The following is a 22,890-nucleotide window of genomic DNA, read 5'->3' as shown; positions in this document are numbered from 1 at the left end:
TATAAAACTTTTAGAAAAAATATAGGAGAAAATCTTTGCGACTCTGGATTACATTATATAAAGACTGCTTAGTACTCTAAAAGCACAATCTATAGGGAATTCCCTGGCAGTCCAGTAGTTAGGACTCTAAACTTTCACTGCTGAGGGCATGGGTTCCATCCATGGTCTGGGAACAAGCCACACGGGGGGTGGGGAACACAATCCATAAAAGGTGAAATTTCTGAATTAGACTTTTGCCTTTTGAAAGTTCTCACTGTTGAGAATGAACATGCAAGCTACTCTCTGGGAAAAAAAACATCTGCAAATCATGTATCTGACGAAAGACTTTTATCTAGAACATGTACAGAACTCTCAGACCTAACAGTACAATCCAGTTGTTTTTTAAAGGGCACAGGATTTGACACCAGAGATACATAAGTGGCAAATAAACACATGTAAAGATGCTCAGCATTTCAGTATCTGGGAAATTCAAATTTAAACCACAGTAAGATACCTCTATACTTCTACTGTATTGGCAAAAACTACAGATTAAAGCAACTGTTGATAAGGATGTGGAAGAAATGGAACTCGCAAAGTCTGCTCATGGGGGTGTAAAATGTTATAACCATTTGGGAAAACAGTTTGGAGGTCCTTAAAAAAAAACATCCAACAACCACACAATCACAATTCCATATGTGATTGTCCATATGGAATTGTCCGTATGTCCATATGAAGACTCAGACTTGGACTCTGGTTCATAGTTTTATTTGTAACAGGCAAACACTGGAAACAACCCAACTGTTTACCAACAGGTGACTGGAAAACCATACTGTTGTATATACATAAAAGAAATGAATATCCAGGCAGTAAAAAAGAATGAATTACTGGTAAATGTAACTACATGGATAAATCTCAAAGTGATTATGCAGAAAGAAGCTAGATTTCCAACATATGCACTATATACAGAATTTAACTCTGGATGAAAAATATTGCCTTCCATTATTAGTAAACAAAGGATGTTACTGCCATCAAGCCAGCAGCTACAGCTGCCAACGCCAACTGTGCACCCTGAGGGGATTCAGGATGAAGAAAAGGAGGACACTGGCCCAAGACAGTTAAGGTGCATATAAAAGGAATGATTTCAATGGGCCCAGATCCTTGAATCATACATAGAAAAACGCTAAATTCATTAACTTGAGATGCCTGGTTTTCTTTAATTAACAGTAATTTTTCGATGTTCCAACTACCTGGGTTTCTTCGTAAAATTTCTATTTATCCTGGTTCCTCCCTTACCTCTTTGGACTGATTTCTAAGAGCCACCTGAGAAGCTAACTTCCAGACTTAAGTCTTCAGTTTTGTTCACCAAATAAAATGTAATTCTCAATTTTTACGTTGTAGTCGACTCTACAAAATGCAAACATATCTATGGTACAGGGAATGGGTAGGAACAGAAGGAATTTTTATTGATATGTTCCTTATCTTGACTGTTGTAAGTTTCATGATGTGTATATGCAAAATATCAAATACTTCACTTTAAGTATGTACAGTTTATTACTTGTCAATAAAAAATGTTTTTAAAAAGATCAAGGCCCTCTAGATTGAAAGCAAACAAGAATATTACCATGCAAATCTACCAGGGCAAATTGAGAAAGAGAGGGCTTCCCTGGTGCCTCGGACAGTAAAGAATCCACCTGCAAGTAGGAGACCTGGGTTTGATTCCTGGGTTGGGGAGATCTGCTAGAGGAGGGCATGGCAACCCACTCCAGTATTCTTGCCTGGAGCATTCCATAGACAGAGGAGCCTGGTGGGCTACAGTCCATGGGGTCACAAAGAGTCTTTAATACTTTGTAATAAACTGGTGATCTAATAAGTAAATTGTTTTCCTGGATTCTGTGAACTGCTCTAGCAAATTAATCAAACCCGATTTATAGCCAGCCTGCCAGTCAGAAGCATGGGTAACAATCTGGACTTCCGACGGGCATCTGCAGTGTTGGGATAAGGGACAGTCTTGTGCGACTGAGCCTGTACTAACCTTTGGGATGTGATGCCATCTCCAGGTACCTAGGTCAGAAATGTGTTAGATTTTAAGACACCTGGAAAACGGCTGGAGAATCTAATTGCTTGGTGTGGGGAATCTCCCCCCAACCCCACAAGGCAAACAGAAATGTCAGGAGTATTACAAGTATAGGAGACATAAAATAGTGTTTTTAATTTGTACAAGTGAAGAAGATGGGGACAGCAGGGAGGGAAATAGGCTGGCAAGATATGAAATTGGAATCGGTAGGCCTGATAAGGAATAATGAAGAACAATGTAAAAATAGGGCCAATACTGAAGCAAAAGAAAATGTCAGAACATAATAAACAAGAAATCAACAAACTGTTTTTGTTCCTGGAATTGGTAAGAGAGCAGTTTAAGATTCTTGTGGCTATAAAGTTAACCAAAGGACAAAACTAGAAACATACAAGAAAATCAACTGGAAATGAAAAATAAACACATCTCTTGTCAAACTATGTTGCATACATCATATAACTGAAAGGAATGCTCTTGAGTACTTTCGTTACCAGACAAATCATTTTGAGTTACCTCAAAAAGAGCAGAAAAGAAAAATCAAATTAAAAAACAGAATAGTAATAACTGATAAATTCAAGAGCTGACTCGTTCGGAAAAAATAATATAGAAATTAGCTGAATCACTCTAATTTTAAGTTAAACACTAAGAAGAATGAGATAAAATACACACACGAAGAGAATGCTCTGAAATAAGTATTTTCTAGGAAAACAGAAATTACTAGATTTGGCTGAAGATAAACAGGCAAAAACAATAAAGGAGAAAAAAAAACAACTTTGTTCAAAAACTGCCCATCCTCAAACAGTGTCTGGCCCAGGTGATTTCACAAGAGAATTCTGACATTAAACAGAGACAATTCACATGCTATTCACAGTGAACTAAATGCAGGCTTTGGCAAACTAAGGCCTGTGGCTAAATCCAGTCTGTGGCCTGTTTTGTAAGGCTTGGGAACTAAGAATGTTTTAAGCTGTGCTGCTGTGTTCTAAACTGAAGTCTAACGTGCAAAATACACACACATAAGGATATTCACTATGATATGGTATGTGGTAAGGTCAGTCATTAAGTGATCCATATTTTGAAACATTACTGAACTGGAGATATAAGAGCTAAGAATCTGCTCTCACAGATCTTCTCAGTTTGATAACTCAAATAACAGGTAATCAAAGTCATTTCACATGATGACAAATACTGTAAATAAAACCAAACAGGACAACAGGAGAAAGTACAAAAGGGCAGGTGATGGACAGGGAGGCCTGGCGTGCTGCAATTCATGGGGTCGCAGAGTCGACTGAGTGACTGAACTGAACTGAACTGAAAGTACTTTAGATCAGTGGATCATTATCAGCTTCTCTAGAGAGAGAGCTTCTGACTTGAATCTAACAGAGAAGCAGGCAGCTTCAAGGCTTAAGAAAACACAAATGCAAAGGCCCTCCCACACTGATACGCTAATCATGTTCAAAAACAAAAAAGTGGTGAAGTGGAAGCTATTAAGAAAGGGAGGATTGGCTGGATGACCATTAGGATTTAAAATTTTATCTTTGAAGCAAATGAACTCTGAGTAGAGGCTTTTTGTTTTAAAGATATTCTGGGAGTTCCCTGGTGGTCCTGGGGTTAGGATTCGGCACTGTCACTGCTGTGGCCCAGGTTCAATCCCTGGTGGGGGAACTGAGATCCCCACAAGCCTCTTGGCATGGCCAAAAATATATGTATCATTCTGGCAAGAACGTGGAGAATGGATTGCAGGGGCTCATATGTGGAATATGAAGATACCAGACTGTCACAACCTAGGACAAGAGGTAGGTCGTGGCTGAAAAATGGAGACTGGACACAGGAGTGTAGGAAAGAGGAGTCAAGGACAAGGAGTCAAGGAGTCAAATTTTACGTTAACACTAACAAGAATGAAAAAGATGAGCGTGAAAAACTAGACATTAAGTAAGGTGGAAAGCCTAGATTTAGAGAAGATGGGGGAAGAAAGAAGCTTCCCAGGTAATGTTAATGGTAAAGAACCTGCCTAAGAGATGAGAGTTCAATCCCTGGGTTGGGAAGATCCCATGGAGGACATGGCAATCCACTCCAGTATTCCTGCCTGGAGAAATCATAGACAAAGGACTCTGGTGGAGAGGTGGACACGACTGAAGCGACTTACCATGCACGCACAGGGGAAGAAAGCAAAAGAAGCTGGTGAGTTCATTTGACTTCTGATCTGCCTTGTAGTTTACACAACAAATAAAAATCAGAAAGTAGTAGTATCCAAATACTACTACATATCCAAATAATACTACATACACAAAGTATGAAAATACTTTGTGTTCATTAGGTACAACACCATTGTCATGATTCCTCCCTATATTGTAAAAGGTGCTTCCAAGTGTGGTAATGAGAAATGCCTCTTCCTTCTGAGCACTGGCACGGGAACCTAACCCACATCAACAACACTGTATCCAAGGGACAACATTTCTTCTCTCTTGTGTGCTCTTGCCCTTGGATACTAAAACCTAAAATAATGAAACCTACGTTCTCTTAAAGCCTAATGTAGTAATTAGTATAGTCTTGAAATATAATTTAGCAAAGCAACCCTCTACAGGTTACACAGAAACAAGTCTTCTGAAATACCTCCCTATTGCTGCAGTGACAATATCCATTCAACACTTATATAACAAATGTGCTGAGAACTAATAAACTGCCAAATGTTGTTTTAAATGTTCAGTTGCTCAGTTGTGTCCAACTATTTGCAACCCCATAGACTGCAGTATGCCAAGTTTCCCTGTCCATTAGCAACTCCCCATGATGCCCCTGTGTTCATGGAACTTGTAATAAATAAGTACATGAAAACATGGAAGTGAAAAAACTGGGTAAAGAGACAGCAGAGAGGAAAGAGACTTTAGATAGGATGATGAAGGTTTGAAAGACCTCTATGCACAAGGGGATATGAGTTAAGAAAATCCATCTGTGGTTCTCAATGTAGGTTGCACAGACTTATTCAGGAAGATTTTGAAAGGTAATATATGTCCAGGTCTCAGTGCTAGACCAGTTAAATCAGAATTTCTGGGGCTAGGTCTGACAATGGCATTCTTTAAAAAGCTCCCCAAGTGTCTCTCAGTTCAGTTCAGTCACTCAGTCTTGTCTGACTCTTTGTGACCCCATGAATCCCAGCACGCCAGGCTTCCCTGTCCATTACCAACTCCCAGAGTTCACTCAAACTCACGTCCATCGAGTCGGTGAAGCCATCCAGCCATCTCATCCTCTGTCGTCCCTTTCTCCTTCTGCCCCCAATCCCTCCCAGCATCAGAGTCTTTTCCAATGAGTCAATTCTTCACATGAGGTGGCCCAAGTACTGGAGTTTCAGCTTTAGCATCATTCTTTCCAAAGAACACCCAGGATGGTTCTCCTTTAGAATGAACTGGTTGGATCTCCTTGCAGTCCAAGGGACTCCCAAAAGTTCAAAACACCACAGTTCAAAAGCATGAATTCTTCGGCGCTCAGCCTTCTTCACAATCCAACTCTCACATCCATTCACGACCACTGGAAAAACCGTAGACTTGACAGGACGGACCTTTGTTGGCAAAGTAATATCTCTGCTTTTGAATATGCTGTCTAGGTTGGTCATAACTTTCCTTCCAAGGAGTAAGCGTCTTTTAATTTCATGGCTGCAATCACCAACTGCACTGATTTTGGAGCCCAAAAAAATCTGACACTGTTTCCCCACCTATTTCCCATGAAGTGATGGGACCAGATGCCATGATCTTCGTTTTCTGAATGTTGAGCTTTAAGCCAACTTTTTCCCTCTCCTCTTTCACTTTCATCAAGAGGCTTTTTAGTTCCTGCCATAAGGGTGGTGTCATCTGCATATCTGAGGTTATTGATATTTCTCCTGGCAATCTGGATTCCAGCTTGTGCTTCTTCCAGCCCAGCGTTTCTCATGATGTACTCTGCATAGAAGTTACATAAGCAGGGTGACAATATACAGCCTTGACAGACTCCTTTTCCTATTTGAAACCAGTCTGTTGTTTCATGTCCAGTTCTAACGGTTGCTTCCTGACCTGCACATAGGTTTCTCCAGAGGCAGGTCAGGTGGTCTGGTATTCCCATCTCTTTCAGAAATTTCCACAGTTTATTGTGATCCACACAGTCAAAGGCTTTGGCTCTAAAGGATAGCTATGGTTGAGAACCACCACCAGAAAAACAAAGCAATTCTGATCTTGAAAACAAGGCAGGAGAGGAAGTCAGGTAGACAAAGGTCAAATTTTGCAGAATATTTTAGGCTAAGATAAAGAATATCGCCCATGTGTTTGTTCTAAATGCCATGAAGAGCCAATGGAGGAGAAAAAAGAAAGAAAGAAAATGAAGTCGCTCAGTCATGTCCAACTCTTTGCGACCCTATGGACTGTAGCCCACCAGGCTCCTCTGTCCATGGGGATTCTCCAGGCAAAAATACTGGAGTGGGTTGCCATTTCCTCCTCCAATCGAGGAGAAAATAATAATTTAAAAAAAACTCAATTTCTGAGTAAATGCATGGCTGCATTCAGCAGACCCACATCTTAAGTAACAAAAGGGTACAATTTACATAAATTACTAATTAAAGAAAGAAAAAACTTTTGAAGCTGTCTGCTCAAGAGGAATGCTCTCTTCAAACTTGCTATCTTCAGATTTCAAAAAAACACATGGACAGTTATGAGAAACCAAAGAACTATATCCTCTACTTGTATCCCTTTTGTATCCCTTTGAAAGCTTTTTATCATTTGTATACTATAAAGACTAGTTTTTACTTCCGTGGTGGCCAGGGTTCAATCCCTGGTCAGGGAACTAAGATTCCCATAAGCTGCACAGTGAGGCCAAAATAGAAACATACATACATATTTATATTAAATATATACATATCTTATATGGCTTATACATAATAAACCACAAATATTTGCATTTTCTGGACATAAAACTGATTTTAAAAATTTACATATATATAATGTTACTATCCTGTCTACTATGTACTTAAAAGTCTAAATCATGATTTGAGGGTCAGTCTGCAAAAACAAAGCTGTGTGAATAATATATCCTCTTTCTCTGTTTAACAAAAGAAAAAGTGAACATCTAAATTCAAAGTTCTATGACTCTGAGCAAAGCTGGTAAGAAACTAGTTGTTTTTCCCACTGAAATTAGATGTAGCAAAACATGCACCTACATTTTCTAAATTTTGAACAGTGAATATGTTACCTTTTTTGAGCAAAACCCAAAAAAAAGTTAAAATGAAAGGAAGAAATGGAGGAGAGTGGGAAAAAAAAGGAAGTCAGTGCTTTCAAAGCAAACCGTCTGTTTTCAAAAGGTCTTAAGGGAAATTTGAAAGGCAGCAGTTTACCATAATATAACCATCAACCTTTTGAAATGAAAGAATGAAACAATGGTAACACGAATACGGTTTTCATGAAAGAATAGGTATTGCAGGCTGAATATTTGTGGGAAAAAAATCTTAAGGGATATCCACACATCAAGAGATTAGATACCATTTCTAAAATTTCTTCAGGTGACTGATTTGTAATTACAAAAGTATTTGTAAGTATTCCATACCAAAAATATTAAGTAATATTTAAAATCTAGTATATTAGGGGGGCGAACACCATACTTTTGTAAATCACCAACCTGCAAAATTCAATTAAAGGACAGAATTATAATCTTTCTGGCCTCCATGAGCTTCTAGGTATCCAAGACCTGTTTACCTCTCTTCTCTCGTTGTTCTTATGGTGATTGTTTAGTTTCTCTAGGAAACACAGCACAACATCCCACTCATTTAACTTGCTTAACATTAAAAAGAAACTGCAAACATTTCCAGAGAAGCGCACTGGATGCATTTAACAAATGTTTTATTGAACAAATAAAAGAAGAATATATACTAATAATAGTCATGTATCACATACAAATATAAAGACCTTATGTGTAAACCATTTTCACTGGTTCCTGTAACTGACATCTGTATCATTTTTTTTCCTATCCCTATAGAGGAGAGTTAGTTTTGTCAGCTTTCTCTTCTCTATGTGTTTTCCTCTTTGGCCATCTAATCTACTGTTCACTACTTCAGTAAGTATAATTCCCAACCAAACCCTTCCATCAAGCTTTTTAATTGTGTATAAAACAAAATATCCTCACTTAAATTTTCTGACAGAATTACAAACTAAAAATGTTTAATTTCCCCACTCAAGCACAAAAACATTTACTCAGTGTGTACTATATTATCTACCATTAGTACTAGGGACAAATGAAAGAGACATGCTGATCTCCATCAACTGAGTATAGGTTTGAGAAGGCTGGAAAAGATGTTGAAAGAACTGGGAAGAAAGAAAGTCAACAATTAAAATGAGGCATTGAAAATGCAGAAGAAGCTGGAAACCAGGGACACAAATATTCCCAAGACTGTGATTTGAAGACTGTTAACAATGAAAAATGGAGAAGAAAATGGCAACCCACTCCAGTATTCTTGCCTAGAGAATCCCAGGGATGGGGGGGCCTGGTGGGCTGCCATCTATGGGGTCGCACAGAGTCGGACACGACTGAAGCGACTTAGCAGCGGCAACAATGAAAAAACCTGGCTTAAAACTCAAAATTCAAAAAACTGCGATCATGGCATCACTTCATGGCAAACAGATGGAGAAACAATGGAAACAGTGAGAGACTGTATTTTCTTGGGCTCCAAAATCACTGTGGACTGACTGCAGCCATGAAATTAAAGACTCTTGCTCCTTGGGAGAAAAGCAATGACAAACCTAGACAGCATATTTAAAAGCAGAGACATTACTTTGCCAATAAAGGACCATATAGTCAAAGTATGTTTTTTTCACTGGTCTCGTATGGATGTGAGAGCTGGACAATAAAAAAGACTGAGCGCTGAAGAACTGATGCCTTGGAATGGTGGTGAAGAGTCCTGAGAGACTCCTGGACTACAAGGAGATCAAACTAGTTAATCCTAAAGGAAATCAACCCTGAATATTCACTGGAAGGACTGATTCTAAAGCTGAAGCTCGAATACTTTGGTCAGCTGATGCAAAGAACTGACTCGCTGTAAAAGACCCTGATACTGGGAAAGACTGAAGGCAGGAGAAGGGGACGCGACAGAGAATGAGATAGTTGGATGGCATCACCAACTCAATGGACATGAGTTTGAGCATACTCTGGGAGATGGTGAAGAATAGGGAAGCCTGGCATGCTGCAGTCCACAGGGTCACAATGAGTTGGACACGACTGAGCAACAACGTTCAGCAGCACGTCTAGGAGTGGGGAGTAATGGGAGGCTTTGTAAGCAGCTGGACTGAATGTGAAATTAGAGTTGTGTCAGGTAAGTGTAAAGAAAAGGGAGGTAAGGATACTGCCAGAATGATTAGAGTAACATTTCAAGAAAGTCTAAACTTCACAAGAATGAAGAGAAGTTGGAAAAAAATAAGGAGGGTAGAAGGGACTGGAAAGTTCAAAAAGACTGAATTAAAAACTCTTTAACAATAGTGATTATTTAATGCTTGCTGAATCAAGTTTATTACTGATTGCTTTGATCTTTTAACAACAACAACAACAACAAAAAAGCCCAGGAGAAAGTGTACTATCTGTGTGAGAAAGGTGGAGGCATAGGAGCTTGTCATTTGAATTTAAGTTTACAGGTAATGACAGGGTTTAGATCAAGACATTAAAAGTTAAGTACACGTAATATGCACCGAGTGCATACACATGTGCAACACAGAAAACGGTAAAACAAATCCAGTAATAAACCATTAATAGTCAGGGAATAGGGATGAACAGATGTGGAAATTCTTTGTACTGTTTTTTTTAAAATATTTATTTTACTGCGCCAGGTCCTAGCTGCAGCATGTGGGATCTTTGAGATCTTCACTGTGGCACTGAGGATCTTTAGGTCGCATGTAGACTCCTAACTGAGGCATGGAGGATCCAGTTCTCTGACCAGGAATCAAACCCAGATCTCCTGAATTGGGAACACGGAGTCTTAGCCAGGGAAGTCCCTCTTGGAACTATTTTTACAACATTTTTGGGAGATTAAGATTATTCTCCCTCCCCTAAAAGAAGTTTTCAAAAAATGTTTATCTGCTTTCCAAAACATGTTCTTCTCCCTGATTTTACCATAACCTTTTTCGATAACCTCTGGTTTAAAACCCTGAGTAATCTTTGATATTTATGTCTCCCATTTCTAACATAAAGAGGGATCCAAGTTCTATACATTCTAACTTGGTAATGTCCCTTGAAGCCAAACTGTTACTTAAATCTGAGCTATAGAGATGGAGAATGTAAAAATATCCAGTTGGATATAAGAGCTCAAAGCCTAAGTCACCAAAACTTACCAATAAAGAAACAACTTTAATAAAACTCATAATGTAGGAAGTGATGACTTGATGTCAAAGCCAGTAACCAAGGGAAACTCACTATATGAAAATCAGAACTCAATTTTCATTACAGAAGAAATAAACATCAAACATGTAATAATAAATATCATTTGAGGTTAAGAGATTTTAAAAGATTCAAGTTTTTATTATCAAAATTTACTGTATTATAATAGAGTTGAATATAAAGGATAAAAAGTTAAAGCAACAAGACAGTGATATCTCAATCAACAAATGTATTTCAACTGTTGTAGAAACATCATTTTGAAGTATATTAATGCAAAAAGCATAAGAATCAATGCACTATAGACTGTAAAAGGAGGGGTGACTAACTGAATTGTGTCTCCCCAAAATTCACATGGTGAAGCCCTAAACACCAATTAACATAAGGTATTTGGAGCTGGTACCTTTGGGAGTTAACTAGGGTCAACTGAGGTGATGAGAATGGGCCTCATATGGGATTAGTACTCTTGTAAGTACTATAGAATGGGAACATATATATATGTGGGTTAGAATGGGACAAACGTAGAATGGGAAAGACTAGAGATCTCTTCAAGAAAATTAGATACCAAGGGGACATTTCATGCAAAGATGGGCACAATAAAGGACAGAAATGGTATGGACCTAACAGAAGCAGAAGATACTAAGAGGTGGCAAGAATACACAGAAGAATTGTACAAGAAAGATCTTCATGACCCAGATAATCACAATGGTGTGATCACTCACCTGAGCCAGACATCCTGGAATGTGAAGTCAAGCGGACCTTAGGAAGCATCACTACGAACAAAACTAGTGAAGGTGATGGAATTTCAGCAGAGCTATTTCAAATCCTGAAATATGATGCTGTAAGTGCTGTACTCAATATGCCAGCAAATTTGGAAAACTCAGCAGTGGCCACAGGACTGGAAAAGGGCAGTTTTCATTCCAATCCCAAAGAAAGGCAATGCCAAATGTTCAAACTACCCCACAACTGCACTCATCTCACATGCTAACAAAGTAATGCTCAAAATTCTCCAAGCCAGGCTTCAACAGTATGTGAACCAAGAACTTCCAGATGTTCAAGCTGGATTTAGAAAAGGTAGAGGAACCAGAGAGCAAATTGCCAACATCTGTTGGAGCATACAAAAAGTAAGAGAACTCCAGAAAAACATCTACTACCCTAAAGCCTTTGACTGTGTGGATCTCAAGAAACTGGAAAATTCTTAAAGAGAAGGGAATCCCAGACCACCTTACCTGCCTCCTGAGAAATCTGTATGCAGGTCGAGAAGTGACAGAACCAGACATGGAACAATGGACTGGTTTCCAACTGGGAAAGGAGTACATCAAGGCTGTATATTGTCACCCTGCTTATTTAACTTATATGCAGAGTACATCATGTGAAATGCCGGGCTGGATGAAGTACAAGCTGGAATCAAGATTGCCTGGAGAAATATCAATAACCTCAGGGATGCGGATGACACCATCCTTATGACAGAAAGCAAAGAGGAACTAAAGAGCCTCTTGATGAAAGTGAAAGAGGAAGTGAAAAAGCTGGCTTAAAACTCAACATTCAAAAAACGAAGATCTGACATTGAGTCCCATCACTTCATGGCCTATAGATGGGGAAACAAAGGAAAGAGTGATAGACTTTATTTTCTTGGGCTCCAAAAATCACTGCAGCCATGAAATTAAATGATGCTTGCTCCTTGGAAGAAAAGCTATGACAAACCTACACAACATAAGTAAAGAGATGTTACTTTACCAACAAAGCTCTGTCTAGTCAAAGCTATGGTTTTTCCAGTAGTCATGTATGGATGTGAGAGTTGGACCACAAACAAGGCTGAACACTGAAGAATTCATGTTTTTGAGCTCTGGTATTGGAGGAGACTCTTGAGAGTCCTTGGACTGCAAGGAGATCAAATCAGTCAATCCTAAAGGAAATCAACCCTGAATATTTATTGGAAGGATTGAAGCTGAAGCTCCAATACTCTGGCCACCTGATGCAAATAACTGATTCACTGGAAAACACCCTGATGCTGGGAAAAATTGAAGGCAGGAGGAGAAAGGGATGAGAGCGGATGAGATGATTGGATGGCATCATCGACTCGATGGACATGAGTTTCAGTAAGCTCCAGGAGTGGGTAACAGACAGGGAAGCCTGGCATGCTGCAGTCCATGGGGTCAAAATGAGTCAGACATGACTGAGTGACTGAGCTGAACTCTTCTAAGAGGAAGAAATATTAGAGCTCTCTCTCAGTCATGTGAGGACTCAGCTAGAAGGCATTCAGCCATGTGCAAGCCAGGGAGACTTCACCAGAACCTAGGTATGCTGGCATCCTGGTCTTGGACCTCCAGCCTCCAGAACTGTGGTAAACACATTTCTGTTGTTTAAGCCACCTTGCTTATGGTATTTTTCTCATGGTAGCTGGAGCTAACAAAGATAGAGAAGATTGATATATAACTTCAGAAAACAGCATTCATCACTCAAATTTTAACTTGATCTTCCATTTAAAGTAAAGAAGTCAAGACATTCACCACTCTTGAGTTCCAGGTCAACTAGCCGTCACAAAATTCTACCTTTCTTTTTAAAATTAACTTTTGTTGGAATATAGTTGATTTACAATGTTGTAAAATATTATCTTTCTAAAAACCTTACTTTTGATTAATCCCTCCTCCAGTTGCTTGACTGTAAACACACTAATCAAAGTACTCATCTTTATGTACTCCTTAAATACAAGACAAATGAGAATCACAGAATATTTGAGGCTGAAAATTATTTTATATTTGAACAGTCAGTATGAATTAATGGGACCAGAAATATGAATATATTGGACCGTGTCCTTTCTTATTTGTCAAAAACCTCAATAAAGACCTGGAAAGTAGACACCACATACGACACATACATCTGAAAAAGTAACAATGCATTAAATGACTCTCTTAAGATTTAAAAAGATCTTCAAATGTTGAGTAGAACTAAACTAGATCTAATAAATAGCTATATAGTCATACTTCAAGAACTGACTTTCATAAATATAGAATACAGATTTAGTCTGTTCATATCAAAAAGGACAGTTAGTGAACAGCAAGCAGTGTGATACTACTGTTTTATAAACACTGCTACTCTAACAGAAATCTAATGTACAACTCTGGAACTGTGACAGTTCTACTGAATCTTATGCTTATCACACTGTTTATAGAGTATTACGCTCAATTTTTGTCTTCATTAAGATAACCAATAAAAACAAACTAAACTGGATACAAAAGAAAAATTTTCTGTTCAGTTTATCCACAGGTGGAACAAGTTATATCTTAAACTCATTCTCTACTTTCACCATTAGCCAAGCAACCCAAAGAGCTATGAAATGAAGTGATACGTATTTTTGCTGAGGCACAAAATGTGCGTCCAATACCATGAGGTATGTGAGAGAAGGGTGCTTCTAGGAAATAAACCTAAGATATTCTCTCTCTCTCCTGTTGTTCCATGCCCATGGCTTGTTTTGGCTTTTAGAGAAACAGTAACTCTTGTGAAGAGATACATAACTGTTTCTGTGTGTCTGTGTGTGTGGGGGCGGGGGGGGGGGGGGGGGGGGGGGGGGGGGCGGTGCAGGGAGAGGAAGAAGAGCTCTGGAAAGAAAGCCAAATCCTGGTGCAGATGACGGAAGCCGAGACAAAGTGAAGAGGTCTGAATACTATTATGGTGTTCAGGTATTTGGAAACTTAGATCTTAAAATATGAATGTTAAAGGTCAATTACAGCATCTTCCTGGGCACCAGATACATTCAAGCAGAAGCAACATAAGCCTTTATCAAAAATATTTTAAAAGGTAACTTCTGCTTTGAATGAGAAGCTGCACTGGTCAAGTTCTATGGTTGCTTTCATTTTTAATTGTTATAATCACTTTGTTGTTGTTTAGTCGCTAAATTGTATCCAACTCTTTTGTGACCCCATGAACTGTAGCCCACCAGGCTCTTTCTGTTCATAGGATTTCTCAGGCAAGAAACTGGAGTGGGTTGCCATTTTCATCTCCAGGGGATCTTCCTGACCCAGGGATCGAACTCACATCTCCTGAACTGTGGACAGATTCTTTACCACAGAGCAAACCAGGGAGGCTCATAACCAGTAATTCTAAAGTCAGAATGACATAACGTTATTTGCAGCAACATGGATGGGCCTAGAGATTATCATATTAAGTGACTCTGACAAGAAAGACAAGGATATGATACTGCATATATGTGTAATCTAGGGAAATAACAAATGAACTGACTTACCGAACAGAAATAGATTCACAAAGAAAACAAACAGGATTCCCAATGAGAAAAGGGTTTGCGGGGGAGGGGGGGGGGGGCGCAAAAATTAGGAGTTTGGGATTAACAGATACATAAAAGAATATATATGTATAACTGAGTCACTGTGCTGTACACCTGAAATTAATATTGTAAACCAACCACATTTTGATAGAAAATAAATTTAAAAAAATAAAGCAAAGAGTGACAGCCAATATTTCTTAAGATCATCTGCTTCTATAATAGTAAAGCTAAGAATATCGCCATATGTTGAATGCCTCTACTACAATATCACTACAGCAAAAGCATTAAAAATTGTCATTTTAAAAAACAAAGTGTAATATAAATATCTGTTGGCATTCTAATCAAAGTGGTAGATGCACTCAGGCTGTTCTTAGTAACTGAAACATAAAATTAAGACTCTGGGGCCAAGAAAGCCCTAATAATAATCAGAAAAGAAATGTAGCTATCAAATCTTCTGTACTATAAACTACTATAAACCAGCAAAGTGAAGGTGTGTGCCTATCACTTCCTCTGGAAGGTGATTGTCAGGGCACTCTTTGGACAACCTGAAATATTTTAAAATTGTTCCTATTTACACAATTACTTCTCTTAAAAACTGATTCAGTTAAAATCTCAGCTCTAACATTTAGTAGTTGGGTGATATTTTTATAGCATAATTGTGGCATACACATATTATGGCATAAGCATTTTCCGTCATTAAATGTAATTCTGAATTTTTCTTTCCCCATCTGTGGGCTACATCTTCTGGCCTGTTGTGAGTCTTAAGTGTGTACAGAGCTGTTAAATGGTGTCTAGTACTTAATAATGAGTTTAATAAATGATAATTTAACACTTTCAAACTCATATGTAATAAATAAAAAGTAACACATAAATAATTTCTTAGTCAACTTTGTTTTTTTGCAAGGTTAAGTATATTGGGTATTATGGAAGAAAAAGAGAACCACTCTCATAAGATAGTCATCCAACATCATTAATCATTCAAAACTTTTCATGACTAAAAAGCTGTCTTTATGGGTTGGAATTTAAAGTTTAAATTTTTAAGTCTAGAAAATTGGTTAGCATCCCTCCCCATCAAGCACTGGCTCTATTCCTCCACCATTAAAATGATCTGTCTTGAGACATGTTAACTTACCCAGGTCTTTCTATTTCCATTTTTATACTATGTTTTCAGGTTTGTGACAAATACAACCAAAGAAAAAAAATTGAGGGGGTGGTGGGGGGGTTGGTGGTGGTTATGGTGAGATCAGAATTTCAAGCAATCGGCACATGTAAGCTGTTCTTGACTTTTCAATCCATATTCAACAGTTCTTTCTTCAAGAGAGATAATTTGTCTCCAAAATGTCAAAAGACTCTGATTCTACAGCTGGGAGATATTTCACCTTTCTACATTCTGTATTGTGCAGCTACATGTAACTGCTGCTGCTGCTAAGTCGCTTCAGTTGTGTCTGACTCTGTGAGACCCCATAGATGGCAGCCCACTAGGCTTACAGAACTGTACACTGATAAATCCAATTTTTCTTAATCTAAATTTTAACACTTATACAGCAGTATAACCAACCTTCCATATCTCTGTCAAAAGCTTTGTTTCAATAACATCCTTTCCCTGCTTTTGAAACAAAATTCCTCTATCTGTCCCATTTCAGAAGCAATTTTTCATGTAATATTCTTCAGTTAAGATCCACAAAATTTAAACCAAACATTAAGTTACTTAAAAGTACAGGTCCAGAAAAGCCAAAATATTTAGTTTTTTTTTTGAAGATTAAATAGTAAGTATAGTTTTACTCGTATGCTCTTGCCTCTCTGAAAGCTGATAATCTATGTATATTTTAATATACTGTTCCCAAATTACTAGAAATATTTAATACGCGACAGTGCCCATCTTTAAAATATACTAGATAAACTGAAATTCTGTGCTTGCTGTTGTGCAACTACTTAACCCATCTTGGTAGTAAGTTCTAGGCTTTCTGTTCCTAGAGACCATTTCTCCAGTCTCCCAATTGTTTTTGACGTTCTAAACGCATCTTTAACATCTCTCCTTAAGGAGCCTTTCAGAGCACTGGCCTTCACAGGGCCTTTGTGCAAACAGGAAAACAGGTACTCCTCTTGGTGAGGGGGTTGATGCCTTGGGAGGGAGAAGAGGAAGCACGACTTCCCCTAGGAGGCCTACCCAGGGCACAGGACTCTGCAAGCAGATTATGGATGGATTTCAGTCCTTGCTACCTCCCTTAGCCTGGCATCTCTGTGCAGTACACAAATGGTACAACCATAGCCAGCAGCCCTGCACTTTCAGATTATACATTAGGAAAGAATGAGGAAGGAAAATCAATTTTAACTTCTGTAAACACCCATTCTCTAACGACATATACACCCATGGGGTGATCTTCCAGTCTCATTGAGAATATCCTCAATGGAAGCCTTCCAATTTCTATTTTTCATGTTTTTCTGTTTTAAATGTCATTAAGACTCATTCATGTTAGTCACTCAGTCGTGTCTGACTCTGCGATCCCATGGACTGTAGCCCACCAAGCTCTTCTGTCCATGGAATTCTCCAGGCAAGAATACTGGAGTGGGTAGCCGTTCCCTTCTCCAGGGAATCTTTCCAACCTGGATCAAACCTGGGTCTCCAACCTTGTAGGTGGATTCTTTACCGTCTGAGCCATCAGGGAAGACTCATGTGATATCAAAGATTACATTCAAAAAGCATAGGAAACACATTTAATGTGATCTTTGTAACAATCCTCTAAGATAGGGAAAACAGGTATTATCTTTATTTTCCAAATGAATACAGTGTATCTACAATTTGAAGAAGCCAAGTCACTTGCCCCAAAAGTTTAACAGCTTTTGGCACAAAGTGACAAAAGGACTAACCCTAGGTTTCAAAACTCCTAGTCCAGAGCTTATTTGAATATTCAACCTACCTAAAAATTAAGAAGTCTCACTACTAATTCCTCCATGCTTAACCTTTCAACCTCATTACCTGACCTACATTCTCTTAGGGTCCACCACCAATCACTCAAGCCAAAGCGAAGAGCCAGTTTTTACATATTTTTCTGAACTTGGCTACATTTGGCTCTAACAAAACCTAATTTTCAGACTTTTCTCTTCCACTCTGATTTCTGTAGTGACAAGTTACTCTTCAGTGTTCTCCTTCTCTTGCCATAGATTGTCTTAGACATCTTATTACATTTCTCTGTCTAAATAAACCCATTCTACCTTGCAGTTTATCCTGGTCATGGCTGACCCAAGTATGTAGTTAAGGTTCTAATTTATATCTCTACTCCTGCAGTGCTACTATTTCCTGTTTGATGAATCTATTTCTAGACTTTCATCACTTCTGGCCTTCATTAATTCTAACTGCTGCCTCATTCTATGCAGTATTCATTTCTTACAGCAGTTCTGTTCCAAAGGGTGGAATACAAATGACTACTGATGGTATATTATATGGTTTTAAGTGGTCCATAGAGGGATATTTAAAATTACATGTTTACTTCAACATATGTTGAGGGAAAACTCTAACACCAAATAATCATGTAAATTTTTCTTTCAAAATCATTTGATTAAAAGACAGTGAGCTGAATTAAAGAAAAATGTTGACAGATGGTTTGAAGATAAAGCAAAAACTGTAAATGACTAAAGTTTGGGAAACAATGGCCATTGGGAAATTCATGTAGTATACAAGTTAAGCACTGAGGCCCTGGGTCAATGATTCAAACCTCACTTACTAGCTAAGTAACTTTGAACAAATTACTAGATCTCTTTAAATCCCAGTTTTCTACTTGTGTCATGTTAATAAAGTAGTCCACATTGTAGGCTTACTGTATGGACTGAGAGAACCCTCAAAGTGCTCTTGGTTCAGTACCTGGCACGGTGAGTGCTCACCGAATAGTAATAACTACAGTTCGTCTCTTCCGGCCATCACGCCTTTACCTGTCATCAGCTGGACACGACCTGTACTAGAGACAGTTTTCCATATATGAATTTTCTGCCCAAATTTTCATTGCCTGCCTGTATATTTTTAATTTTCCAGTATGAATCTAAAGATCACGCAGTAACTTTTAATATTAAAGACTGTGAGCATCTTGGAGGTAGGAACCAAAAGCCATTTTCCTGATGCACTGTGCCTTACAAAATTAAAAGAATCTGTAATGTTTGTTGAATAAATCTAAAAATTAGGAAGGATAATCTGATGCAAGTATCTCACAATGTACAGTACAGAAACACAAACTAACTGAAAGCATTTGATTCCAATAGGTAAATAAAGGTGGGTGGGGGGGAAGATGGGGTATTCTTTTGCCCCACTATTTGTCAGCTGAACCTTAGTTGTGGGTCTAATCTTTATGTTTCCTAATCTCATTCATTAGCATATAATAAACTCTAGGCATATGCCAACTATTGTACAAAGTGATAAGAACACAGAAACTGTCTAGTAAGGGAAAACAGACTAGTATCAGAACAGACAAGTAAACAGAATACTAGTAGATAATGTTATGTAAATAATACCCAATAATGTTTTGAAGTGCTCCACAAATGCTGATGATGTCCTACTCTCCTTTAATGTAGAACACCTGGCACTACCACATATGGATCAGTATGTAACACTGACAGAAATAATTTCATTGCTATCTTGTGTTCAACTCTAGGTACAGACTAACCATATAAACGTTTTTGTCTGCCAACCAGACAACTGTTGAAACTCAGTAACAGCCTTTCTTCTGATTTACCAGCAAATATGTTCACACACAGGCCCCAAAATGTGATAGGCATTCTGTCAATCAAGAGCAAAATAATGACTAGAAATATAACTGGCAAAAAGGTCAGACTATATTTAGCTTGGGGGGAGGGTGGTGTGGTGGATAGATACACAATAAAAAGTTTACTGTAAGTTAGCCTCCCCAGAGAACACTTTTACCCCAAAAGATGTACTGACTGATGCAACAAGGGCATTACTGAGAATTTTTAAATGTTATGACTCAAAACTAACATATCAATTCTCAAGACTTCTAAACAACAGTTAACACAGACTGAGAAGTTTTCATGGGGTTAGCCAGTTCATAAAGAGACAAGTTTTGCTCTACTGAAGGTATATCAGTCATAACTCAAGCAGACACAACTTTTGGATCTCCTTCATAGTAAGAATAGGATTCTGTACCAATTTGTGTTAACATTTTATCAGTGATCAATCCTTGCCTTACACAAATATGGCATAAATAGAATTTGAAACACAAGTTACTCAAGTGACTTACATACTGAAGTGGTGTTTGGGGGATGACAGAGGGAGGAAACCACTTGGAGGCTTAATATAGTCTTGGAGGACATAATTTAGTCTTCAAAGATATATTACCAGTAAAGACAGAGGGGTAAGTGTAGAGGAGAGACACGAATTGGGATGAGCCAGAACTTCTGTATTTTCAGTCATGCCCAATATATTGATACCAGGTGTACTGACTCCAGAACATGAAGAAATCTTTAAGAAACAAAACCTAACATACAAGTGTTTTGTAAAAAAGATATTTAGGTCTAAAAATATCTTAAAAAAAGGGGGGGGGTACTATTTATTAAGTTCTCAAAGAAGGTATACCCTATTCTGAAAATATACAGGTTACCCTCTGCTGAGAGTGTTTTCTTCTACCATTATCCTGCCATTCTCATTCCACTACTAGTTGATGTCTTTGTATGAGCACAGCAATAAGCCCTTTCCATACATTATCTATGATAATCCTATAATAAGACTTTGAAGGAGTTATTATAATCATTTCCAGTTTACAGATGAGAAAATATTTTATCAATACAGGCCATATAGCAGAATTTAAAACTTATGTTGTACCACAGAGTTTTACTCAATTGGCCTTTAAATCATAAAAAGTACAAAAATTAGCTTCTACCCCATCCCCAGAATAGCTGTAATCTATTTTTTACATCTTGCAACACTTTAACCTTAACATGCAACAATGTTTCTATACTGACTCAAGCAAAACAAAAAATAGGCTAATAATACTGTATCTTAATTTAGTTACTATAGTTTACAAAATTACAAAGAACAGGGAGACAGCTTGATAGCTCAGAGCATCCCCTTTCTGTTTAGACAGTCTGGGTTTGAATCTATGCAGCACCATCAAAAACTGCCCTGTGACCTTGGTCAAACCACTTTAATTTCTCAAATTTCATTTCCTCATCTGTAAAATGGGGATGATGACAGTACCTTCCTCAAAGGCTTGTTATAAGATTAACAAAGAGAATGTCTGTAAAGAGCATACTTCTGTGCTCAGTAAAGGTCAACTAGTGGAGGTGGGAAAACCACCATATATAGAACTCACTCGACCAAAATATAAACGTAAAATTAAAAGTCTATATTCTGAAAATTCCACTACGGAAAAGGAGAGAATTATTAGTTGACTATATGCTAGAAACTCAAATTCCATCTATTCCTCCTCTTTTTAGGAGATCAACGCATCTGAGGGGGGCCAGAAAAGATGCTGCAGTGCATATTATGGCACACACCTAAAAATGGCTCCAGTCAGAGCAGCATCTTAATTACCAACAGGGGCGGTTAAATCTACTTTTAACAAATGCTGGAGTTGGACTTGGTGGGCGCTTAAGTTATCATCCTATCATTTCTATCTGCAGGAGTAAGCTATCAAGCCTTCAAATCAAGAATCCTGATTCTTCTGAGGGCATTACAAATGAAAATCCTACAGCACAGCCGCCTACTGTACAATTCAAAGTACCCTGGCGAGGTATGAATCTATGGACCTAGGTTGAAGATCGGTCAATGCGGAAATCCGGGTAGCCTTAGAAGCCAGCAAACATCAGGCATGTCAGAAACCTCAAAAGAATCTCAGATCAGGTCAAAACAAATATACATCCCTTTAAAGGAATTAGACACATTCCCCTCGAGGAAAGGAAGAATTTAACAGGATTCCTATTGCCCGCTCCCACCCACCATGCCTTTTTCTTCAAGTCCTAAAGTGGGGCCTTTACCGTAAAACCAATACTAACGCTCTCTCTCAAAGCCAGGAAGCTGCAGGGTGGGATTCACCCTGCAGGTTAGGGGATGGAGGCCTAAGGGGAGAAAAGGCTATCTGAACCCGCCTCTGGAGTGGGGGCAGCACGTCCCTAGCGGAAGTAGGAATGGTGCTGATTCCCTCAAGAGCCCCTGACCGAGCCGATCTTTAACCCGGTCTCTCCCGCACACGACTCATTGCAAATTTCACCCTCCACTGAACGCGAAGAAGAGGCAGGCATTAAAAGGCCTACATGAGCCCTTCAGTCTGGGGAACGCGCACCCGTCTATCCTGCGGGAAGGAAAACTCCCTTCTCTTAACCGGCAACACGCGTAATCCCCCTGCAGGGCCTGAGCTAAGGCCTGGGTGGGAGGAAACCGACGGGTCCGGAACTCCCGCTGCAGACCACATGGGGCGGATCCGACTCCGGTTTCCCGCTCCCCGAGCAGGAGGCCGAGGCTCCCCCAGGAGCAGAGATGACGGTAGTAAACGAGGAAAAAAGGGGATGCCCGACCCGAAGGCCCCACTGCACGCGGCTCCCCCGACGCTGGGCACCAGGGTCGGGCTGCGCTCCCATGCCCCGGGCCGCCCCACGCCAGCCCTCCCCGATGGGGCCCGCTTTGATCGCAGCTCCTACGCCCTCGCTTTCCTTACCCGCCAGGGTGAGTGTCAAGCTGAGTGTGTTTGCGCACTTCGAGGGGTTCCGCCGAGTTCTGATACGGGGAAAGGGAAGGGGGAAACAGGGGTAGGGGGCGGCTGGAAGGACCACGGGATCCGGAAAGCCTAAGCTACAGGGTGGACAAACCGCCAAAGCACTTTCGCTGCCGCCCGAGAGGGAGATAGCGAGTGAGAAAAAGAAACAAGATGGCGGCTAGCCAGCCCCTACGTACGACGTCATGCGGCGGCGTGCGTAAGGCGAATCCCCGCAAGACCGCCCCCACGGCGCGGAGACGGCCGGCTCACGTGAGAACTCCGTGGCGGCCCAACCCCGGCGGAAGGCTACGGCGCCTCTTGCTGGACGGGGGGAGTTCCGCAGATTAGAGCTCGCGCTGCAGGGTAAAGATTTTGTCTGAGATCTTTCCAAAAACTTGGAGAGACCTCAGTTACAGGTTGTTATGCTTCAGAGAAGTGAGCGCTCTTGGTAGGTGCTGGATAGTTTTGTGAGTTGGTTCAAACAACAGTTTGACAGT

General features: G+C 39.4%; 1 protein-coding gene across 1 annotated transcript in view; it reads right to left on the bottom strand.

Moving 5' to 3' along the window:
- PRRC2C (proline rich coiled-coil 2C) overlaps window positions 1-22,519 on the bottom strand; it is a 94,256-nt gene extending 71,737 nt beyond the window's left edge. Inside the window, exon 1 of the mRNA XM_052653610.1 lies at window positions 22,355-22,519. The gene's annotated coding sequence lies outside the window, so the exon portion shown is untranslated. The remainder of the gene's footprint in view (window positions 1-22,354) is intronic.
- Window positions 22,520-22,890: the final 371 nt, after the last annotated feature.

The sequence above is a fragment of the Budorcas taxicolor genome, chromosome 16, assembly GCF_023091745.1.
Source record: "Budorcas taxicolor isolate Tak-1 chromosome 16, Takin1.1, whole genome shotgun sequence".
Lineage (NCBI taxonomy): Eukaryota > Metazoa > Chordata > Mammalia > Artiodactyla > Bovidae > Budorcas > Budorcas taxicolor.
This window is presented reverse-complemented; position numbering and strand designations above follow the sequence as displayed.